The following is a 9,766-nucleotide window of genomic DNA, read 5'->3' as shown; positions in this document are numbered from 1 at the left end:
ATCTAGTTTTGCTCAAGACCTTCAAATAAAACCGTGTTTCTCCGTGATGTTCACAACCACTTTGACAAGTCTTTTGACAAAAAAAAGAGTCTTTTTGCATTTGCATATCATGCATCATATGCATCATTCATCGGTCACAAATGGCTTCCCGTGCTCATTGTCTCCTGGTTCTTCTGTCTCAGTCTGAAAAGTGGCTCGTGCTCGCAAGATTCACCAACCAGATAGAGTTCAGCAGACAAGATGGTACAAGAGAAGAAACATGGCTAACCTTGAGGAAGAGTATGCCAGCCCCTCGGGCCAGCCCATTAAAGAGTCTAATCTGGACGAGATTTTGAGGCTTATTAAAAAGAGCGATTATAAGATTGTTGATCAGCTGCTGCAAACTCCGTCAAAGATATTCATCTTGTCTCTGCTCTTGAGCTCAGAAGCTCACAGGAAAGTGTTAATGAAAGTGCTAGAACAGGCATATATTGATCATGAAGTCTCTGTGGATCAGTTTGATGGAATAGTGGGTAATATTACTTCTTGCAACAACTTGGGGTTTGGTGATGATGAGCTCCCCGAAGCAGGGAAGCACCATAACTTGGCTCTGCATATCTCGGTACACTGCAAGTCTGACATGATATCCAATGTGTTGGTGGACACTGGATCATCTTTAAATGTAATGCCTGAGTCTACACTGAGACAGTTGAGTCATCATGGAATTTCTCTGAGGGGAAGCAGCTATTTGGTTAAGGCTTTCGACGGATCTCGCAAAGATGTTCTTGGGGAAGTAGACTTGCCAATTACCATTGGTCCTGAGACATTTCAGATTACTTTCCAGGTCATGGACATCAATGCTTCTTACAGTTGTCTCCTCAGAAGGCCGTGGATTCACAACGCTGGGGCAGTAACTTCTACTTTGCATCAAAAGCTCAAGTTTGTGAGGAATGGTAAGCTTGTTACTGTGCATGGTGAAGAAGCATATCTGGTTAGCCAAGTGTCATCTTTCTCTTGTGTTGAAGCAGGGTCCGCTGAAGGGACGTCATTTCAAGGCTTAACTGTTGAAGGTGCAGAACCCCGAAGAGCTAGTACTGCTATGGCTTCATTGAAAGATGCCCAGAAAGCTGTTCAAGAAGGGAAAGCTGCAGGCTGGGGCAAAGTGATACAGATCTTGGAAAACAAGCGTAAAGAGGGCCTTGGATTCTCCCCAACCTCAGGCATTTCAACTGGAACTTTCTACAGTGCTGGGTTTATCAATGCTATTGCTGAAGATGCTGCTGAAAGTAGTTATGTGCCTACATTTGTTATACCAGGAGGCACTATGAGAAATTGGGAGGCCATTGATGTTCCTTTAGTCATGCATGCTTCCATGTAATGTGTCTTGTTGCTCATGTTTTCTTTGTTTTCAAAATAACAATCCTTCCGCTCCGCCCAAGGCGAAAGTGATATCATTGTAAGGGCATGTTTGTTTCGGCATTGCCGTTATCAATAAAAGTTGTCGTCTTTCTCACGACTCTTTGTTTTTTTTAGTGCCTTTTTCTTGGAAATAATGGTAATGCCAGAAAAAACCAAAACATTTGTTATTTTCTTATTAATTTCAAAAATCTGCATGAAAAACATTTTTCTAAAATCATCCCAATCATATTATGCAGATTGAACCATAATAAACCCGTTGCACACAGTGACCCTATGGTTCCTCCAAATTTTGAATTCCCGGTATATGAAGCTGAAGATGAGGAGGATAATGAAGAGATACCGTATGAGATGACTCGACTGCTTGAGCAAGAGAGAAGAGCCATTCAGCCTCACCAGGAAGAGATTGAGCTTGTCAACCTGGGTACTGAAGAGAACAAGCGAGAGATCAAGATTGGTGCTGCACTTGAGCCAGAGGTGAAAAGAAAGATTACTCAGCTTCTCCATGATTATCCAGATGTCTTTGCATGGTCCTGTGAAGATATGCCGGGTCCAGATCCCAAGATTGTGGAACATCGGATACCGACAAGACCTGAATGTCCTCCTGTCAAACAGAAATTGAGAAGGTCTCGTCCAAACATGGCTCTTAAAATCAAAGCTGAGGTGCAGAAGCAAATTGATGCGGGTTTCCTCATGACGGATGAATATCCTGAGTGGATTGCCAACATTGTACCAGTACCGAAGAAAGATGGAAAAGTGCGAATGTGTGTTGATTACAGAGATCTGAACAAAGCCAGTCCGAAAGACAACTTCCCATTGCCCCACATTGATGTTCTTGTTGACAGTACTGCTCAATCCAAAGTGTTCTCCTTTATGGATGGGTTCTCTGGCTATAACCAGATACGAATGTCACCTGAAGATAGAGAAAAGACGTCCTTCATTACTCCGTGGGGAACGTTCTGTTATAAAGTGATGTTGTTTGGCTTGATAAATGCTGGTGCTACCTATCAAAGGGGTATGACCACTCTGTTTCATGATATGATTCACAAGGAGATTGAAGTATATGTTGATGATATGATTGTGAAGTCAAGTGATGAAGAGCAGCACGTTGTGTATTTGAAAAAGATGTTTGAAAGATTGCGAAAGTACAAGCTGCGGTTGAATCCTAACAAATGTACATTCGGTGTAAGATCTGGAAAGTTGCTAGGTTTCATTGTCAGCCAAAGAGGCATTGAAGTTGATCCTGACAAAGTCCGAGCCATCAGAGAGATGTCGGCTCCTCAAACTGAAAAGCAAGTCAGAGGTTTCCTCGGGCGTCTGAATTATATTTCAAGATTTAAATCTCACATGACTACTACCTGTGGACCAATTTTCAAATTGCTCAGAAAGAATCAACTTGTTGTGTGGAATGATGAATGCCAGGAAGCTTTTGATAGCATTAAAGAATACCTGTTGGAACCACCTATCCTTGTCCCACCAGTGGAAGGAAGGCCTTTGATTATGTATCTGTCAGTGTTATAGGATTCAGTGGGTTGTGTTCTCGGTCAACTAGACGAGACCGAAAAGAAAGAACATGCTATCTACTATCTGAGCAAGAAATTCACCGACTGTGAGACTCGGTATACAATGCTCGAAAAGACTTGTTGTGCTTTAGTCTGGGCTGCCAAACGCCTGCGTCATTATATGGTGAATCATACAACTTGGTTAATATCCCGAACGGATCCAATCAAATACATCTTTGAGAAGCCTGCTGTTACTGGAAAGATTGCACGTTGGCAAATGTTGTTGTCTGAATATGATATTGTGTACAAAGCTCAGAAAGCAATCAAAGGAAGTGTCCTTGCTGAGCACCTTGCTTATCAACCTCTTGATGATTATCAGCCAATTAAGTTTGATTTCCCGGATGAAGAGATTATGTATTTGAAAGCGAAAGACTGTGAAGAACCACTGATTAATGAAGGGCCAGATCCTAATAGCAAATGGGGATTGGTGTTTGATGGTGTCGTTAATGCTTATGGTAAAGGAATTGGGGCCATTATTGTAACTCCACAGGGGCACCACATTCCTTTCACTGCTCGAATAACTTTTGAATGCACGAACAACGTAGCAGAATATGAAGCATGCATCTTGGGCATTGAAGAAGCCATTGATCTGAGAATTAAGCACCTTGACATCTATGGAGATTCTGCACTTGTCATTAATCAGATAAAGGGTGAATGGGAGACTTATCATGAGAAGCTGATCCCTTACCGTGACTATGCAAGACGTCTGTTGACATACTTTACAAAGGTCGAGCTGCACCACATCCCTCGGGATGAAAACCAGATGGCTGATGCTCTTGCTACTCTGTCTTCCATGTTTTGTGTGAATCACTGGAATGATGTGTCCGTAATCAAAGTTGCAGCGTCTTGATAGACCCGCTCATGTGTTTACTATTGAAAATATGCCAGATCAGGCTGATGGAAATGTGAATGACAGAAAACCTTGGTATTACAATATCAAACAATTCTTGCGGAGTCATGAATATCCACCTGGTGCTTCCAACAGGGATAAAAAGACCTTGAGAAGATGGGCTAGCAAATTCCTTCTGGACGGAGAAATCCTATACAAGAGGAACTATGACACGGTCCTATTGAGGTGTGTTGACAAACAGGAAGCTGAGAAATTGATGCATGATGTACATGACGGTACTTTTGGGACCCATGCTTCGGGCCACACCATGTCAAGGAAACTATTGAGAGCCGGCTATTACTGGATAACTATGGAGCGTGATTGCCATAAACATGCTAAAAGATGCCACAATTGTCAAATTTATGCTGACAAGATTCATGTGCCTCCACATGCCCTCAATGTTATCTCTTCCCCATGGCCTTTCTCTATGTGGGGCATTGACATGATCGGAAGAATTGAACCAAAAGCTTCCAATGGACATCGCTTCATTCTAGTGGCAATTGACTATTTCACCAAGTGGGTTGAAGCTGCTTCCTATGCAAATGTGACCAAGCAAGTGGTTGTCAAGTTTATCAAGAATAACATCATCTGTCGATATGGTGTTCCCAACAAGATCATCACTGACAATGGTTCCAATCTGAACAATAGTATGATGCAAGCTTTATGTGAAGAATTCAAAATTGAACATCACAACTCTTCTCCTTATAGACCTCAGATGAATGGTGCAGTTGAGGCCGCTAACAAGAACATCAAGAAGATTGTTCAAAAGATGGTCACAACTTACAAAGACTGGCATGAGATGCTACCGTTTGCCTTGCATGGTTACCGTACTACAGTGCGCAGTTCAACCGGGGCAACTCCTTTCTCTTTGGTATATGGCATGGAAGCAGTTCTCCCTCTGGAAGTGGAGATTCCATCTCTTCGACTGATCATGGAAGCAAAATTAACTAAGGCTGAATAGTGTCAAAGTCGGTATGACCAATTGAATCTGATTGAAGAAAAATGTATGGATGCTATGGCTCATGGACAGTTGTATCAAGTGCGAATGAAGAATGCTTTTGACAAGAAAGTCTGACCCCGAGAATTCAAGGAAGGCGAACTTGTATTGAAAAGAAGGATAAGTCAGCAACCCGACCCAAGGGGCAAGTGGACACCTAACTATGAAGGTCCTTATGTTGTCAAGAAGGCTTTCTCTGGTGGTTCTTTAATCCTTACACACATGGATGGTGTTGAGCTTCCAAATCCTGTTAATGCCGATATAGGCAAGAAATACTTTGTCTAAGAAGAAAAGAATAGCGTGGTAGGTCGAAAACCCGAAAGGGCGGCCTAGGCAAAAATGCGCTTCCCGGTGAATCGAAAACCCGAAAGGGCGATCCAGGCAAAAGTTAGGGACAAAAAAAAATATATGTGAAAAAGCTCGCTGAGATTGTACGCGACTCAGGCATGAATGAGCGCCTCGATGTGCCGAAAACCCGAAAGGGCGGTTCATGCAAAAATGAGGTTGATAATAAAAGACAAGTAACTATATCTAGCAAACCACCATCACTCTTTGGGGCATCTGCAGCTGTCAATGATCGTCTTCATCAGAGGCTTCCGTACTTGTGAATTTAAAATTTCTATGAAATGTAGCGGTCATCGTGTTCAATGTACCACCAACCAATAAAATTACCATTTTCCAAGCTTTGTAAATCCGTGGGGTTATGCCTTTGGCTAATTTTCACTCTTCTACATCAATTTGAGCCTATGCTGTTGTTTGAAACTCTGCTTTTTCTTTCTACTTTCAATGCTATATACAAAATATTTCCTTTCTATTTGATAATGCCAATGTCTGAAACAAATATCTTTTAAAATTGAAAAATCTTTTCCTGTCTATTTTGAAAGCAAACCTGAGCAACAGGGTACATTTCAATGAAACATGCATGAATAAATGAGTGTCAATGTCTATTTCAATACATGTTACGAGCAGGTTACTCCCCAGGATGATCTGTGGTCGATGGCAAGAATGAAAAACAAAAGAAAGAATTAAAAAAAATATAATACAAATGAAAAGCTCGCTAAGTCGAAAACCCGAAAGGACGGCTTAGGCAAAAATGAGCACCCCGCTGATTGACAACCTATGAAGGCAATTCTGGCAAAAATGGGGCAATGAAAAGAATTTTACTCCCCGATGAATCGAAAACCCGAAAGGGCGGTTCAGGCAAAAATGGGATTGAAAAATGAAAGAATGAAAGAATGAAATATTGAAAAGCATTGACCACAGATGTGAACATCCAACGTTTACCCAGCACTGACACGCCTAACAACGGCGACCTGTATCAAAGAATCTTTCAAGGGTCCCTCCTCTACAAGTTTTTATTGCCCTCAGCCATGGTCTTGATACGTCTTGCAACGACGGTCTCTCCAAAGAGGATTTTCTATGTGAATATGTTACAGCACGAGCCACTACGCGCCCAATCTTCCAATGTTTTGTCTATCTCTGTGAAATTTCGCTGTCAAACTACAAAACAATCATGCATTTCAAGCATTCATACATGCATAATCATGCATTTTATGTGCTCATACATTCAATAATCTTGTCATACCATACATACATGTTGCACTTCCAATTTCAACTTTCAATATAAATCAGTTTCCACTTTCAATTCACTTCAATCTCCACTTTCAAATTTAACTCAACATTCAATTTCCAACTCAACTCAATCTTCACTTTCAAAATTCAACTCACTTCCAATTTCAATCCAATCTCAATTTCAATTCAATCCAAATTTCAACTGTCAAACTCAATTTCAATCTCCAATTTCAATCCAATCACAATTTCAATTTCAACTGTCAAATTCAATTCAATTTCAACCTTCAATCCAATTTCAATGCCAATTTAACTCAATTCAATTTCAATCTCCAATTCAATTCAATGTCTATGTCTATGTCTCTGATCAATCTCAATTTTCAACCTCTCTTTCAATCTCAAACTTTCAATTCAATGTCTTTGTCAATATTAATCAACTCTCAATTCACTCTTGGGCCAAAAAAATGGTCATGTCTGTCTTCAAATCAAGTCAATATCAACTTACTCTCAATTTGTATCTTTCCAAATCAAACTTCCAATGCATATCTTATTTTTGGTCAAGTGGCTAGTTCGATCCAAAGAACAGCTTGTACCTGTTTATATACCCGTACTTCCGGTCAAACGACAAGTTCGATCCAAAGAACAGTCTGTACCCAGCTTATGCTTTGTTATCAGTCAAACGACAAGTTCGATCCAAAGAACAGTTTGCACCCACTTACATGATGTGGTGATGATCCAGTGGCTAGTTCGATCCAAAGAACAGCTTGTACCTGTTTATATACCTATACTTCTGGTCAAACGACAAGTTCGATCCAAAGAACAGTTTGTACCCAGCTTATGCTTTGTTATCAGTCAAACGACAAGTTCGATCCAAAGAACAGTTTGCACCCACTTACATGATGTGGTGATGATCCAGCGGCGAGTTCGATCCAAAGAACAGTTTGTACCTGTCTATCTGTTTGTATCTTCAATCAAGTGTCAAGTTCGATCCTAAGAACAGCTTGTACCTATCTCTTGTTTTGTATTCCTTGGTCAAGTGGCTAGTTCGATCCAAAGAACAGCTTGTACCCTATTTTCTATCCCCTGGTTTGTCTACCCTGTCAGTGTCCACCTGAATCCCCAGTGACATGACATGCTCCATAGACTCCAGTTGTTTGACTTGCATTCATAATCGAAATATTGCATGACATTCATGATTTTGAAAATCCGAGAGCGTATTTTTACGTCCAAAAACAGTGCAAATTTTAATATTTAAGTATCTTCGTCCTGTCAACTCAAAGACTTCGTCTCTTGACCCTCCGGACAAAGAAACTTAAATAGGGGCAGCTGTTATACCCTAATTTTGGACCTAAAAATACTAGCTCCACTCTTCTTTTCTTGCATTTCAAGACATTTGAACTGTCTCTGATCAATTACATCTTTCTCTGCATTTTATTTCAATATTACTTGCAAAATTCATATAGAAAGGTATTTTAGTCATTTCCTGTGTCCAAGCTCATTTAGTCCTTTAAAAATTGCTTGAGTCTTTTCAATTGTTTGAATAAGTTTTTATTTCAATTCCATGTCAAAATCCATTTTAAAAAAAAAAAAATTGCATTTGAAGTCATTTTGAGTCAGTATAGCCCCTAGGGGCATTTTAGTCTTTTCACATGTCAAGACTCTGTTTAATTCCTAAAAATTGTCTCTGAGTCTTTTAATTTTGCTTGTATGAGCTCTTGCTTTAATTTCCTGTTAAAAACCCCTTTTAAAATTGCATCTGAGTCATTTTAAGTCGTTTTAGTCCCTAGGGGCATTTTGGTCATTTCACACGAAATTTTGACAGAGAGAGGTTACTTTAAAGTACCTCATTTAAGTAGTTGGTTCGTTTTAGTCCGTTTTGTGTCTTTTATTGGTTTCACTTTACGTTGTTTTCCATTTACCAAATTTTAATTCAATTTTATTTTTAACTTTTTTCATTTTAGTCCTAAAATTCCTAAAATTGCATTTTGGTCCATTTTTTGTTTCCTTCCAGTCCTTTAAATCTTTTTCAATTTTACAATTAAGTCCTTTTAGTCCAAAAGTTTGCAGTCCAGTCCATTTTTTCGAATAGCAGATTGGTCCCCCAAACCTTCTCAAATTGCAAAAAGGTCCCTCAAGGCAATAAGGTCAGATTTCAGTCCAAAGCAAGTCCAGATACGTGGCAAGTCCTAAGTGGCTCAGAGGCCACATGGCAGCCTATATAAGGCTGTGTCATCAATGCAACAGAAAGGAGATCAATCCTAATGTGCCAACACATCACAAACCAAATCACACATTCTCTCTCCAGTTAGTTACGATCAAAACATAGAGATTGAAGAACTTCATCGAAGTTCATCAAGAAATTTCCAGAAATTCTCAATCCAGAACCCTAACAAACTCAATCCTCCATTAGAATTCATCATCAAACACACAAAAATCAAAAGAAATTTTCAGAAAACCAAAGATCAACACCGTTTCAATTAGAAAAACTCTTATCAAATTTGGTTTAATTCGTGTTTGTTCTCAGTGATTCCTTGCGGAAATCGTCATCATCGAACCACATCCTTCATTTTCTTGCAATTCAAGTCGAAGACGATCACAAGAAGCAAGTGTGAGAAGAGAAGAAGAAGAATCAAAGCAAATTTTGAACCGGTGAAGAAGGAGAAGAGAGTTTCACCGATTTATTTTCGGTTCAACGCTTACCAGAAGGATCAAAAGCGAGAAACGCTTACCGGCGGAGGAGGATGAACGGAGAGGAAGAGAGAAGGGAGAGCCTCTCTCTAGTTTCAAGTTTAGAGAGAGAAACGAATGGGAGAAATGAACGAACCGGTCCCATTGCCTTTATATAAACGTTGTTGGACCGTTTGGTTCAGTTAAACCACACCGGTTCGTTCGTTTCCCACCTGAACCATGCGTTTCCATCGTTAGATCTAGGATTTCACCTTCTGGATCAATCTAACGGCCTGTATTGCTCCCTGTGACTCAGGATCCACGTGTGAGTGGGTTTGGGCTTTTGCTTGTACTGGATTTCGTTTTCTTTCAATTTTCTTGCTATCTTGACACTGTTTGTTGATGTTTACACCCCCTGCCTTGCCTAAAATTCTCATAAAAATTCCATAATTTTTTCCATATGTTCTTTGATATTTTCCTTAACCTTTTTGTGATACTTTTATGTGTTAAATCTTGATAAAAATATGTGTAGCATTTTTTAATTTGTTTACTATTTTTTTGTTCAATTTTGTGATTTTCTTGTACATTTTAAGTCCAAAAATCCTTTAAAAATTCTAAAAATTTTCATATACATTTCTTGATAATTTTGTAGTGTTTTTGTGATGATTGTTGCATATTAAAGTTGAT

Source organism: Medicago sativa, chromosome 7 (assembly GCF_051527215.1).
Source record: "Medicago sativa cultivar Bolivia chromosome 7, Bolivia_mono, whole genome shotgun sequence".
NCBI lineage: Eukaryota > Viridiplantae > Streptophyta > Magnoliopsida > Fabales > Fabaceae > Medicago > Medicago sativa.
This window is presented reverse-complemented; position numbering follows the sequence as displayed.